This window comes from Corvus brachyrhynchos, unplaced genomic scaffold (genome assembly GCF_000691975.1).
Source record: "Corvus brachyrhynchos isolate BGI_N302 unplaced genomic scaffold, ASM69197v1 scaffold66, whole genome shotgun sequence".
In the NCBI taxonomy this organism is placed as follows: Eukaryota; Metazoa; Chordata; class Aves; order Passeriformes; family Corvidae; genus Corvus; species Corvus brachyrhynchos.
The window spans coordinates 410,413-410,815 of NW_008238440.1; positions in this window are offsets into that span (position 1 = coordinate 410,413).

A 403-nucleotide genomic window follows, 5' to 3' on the forward strand; every position below is an offset into this window, starting at 1 on the left:
TAGGTTTCAATGGGAACTGGGGGAGATGGAGGCTGGGCGAGAAATAGTTGGCGTGCTTGGCGTGCGAGGGGACGTCAGCCCGAGTTCCTTCTGCTACGTTGGACGCACCCGCTTAAAACTACAAAGCAGAGCTGGGTCGGGACGGAAAAGCAGCTGTCGGGTTTATCGAGCTCCGGCGGTGTTCGCCAAAGGCTCCCCCGGCTGGGTTGGCCACCGCGATCCCGGCGCCTGAGCGGGATGCTCCGTGCCCACGGCCCTTTCCCTCGGTGCTGTCTCCGCAGAGCTCCTCCTGTCCGGCAAACTCAGCGAGTATGGTGTGATCGTCCCGTTCAGCACCGACTGCCGGGGTCGCTTCCTGTCGCACGTGGTGTCCGGCGACGCGGCGGCGGGGCTCGGCCAACCC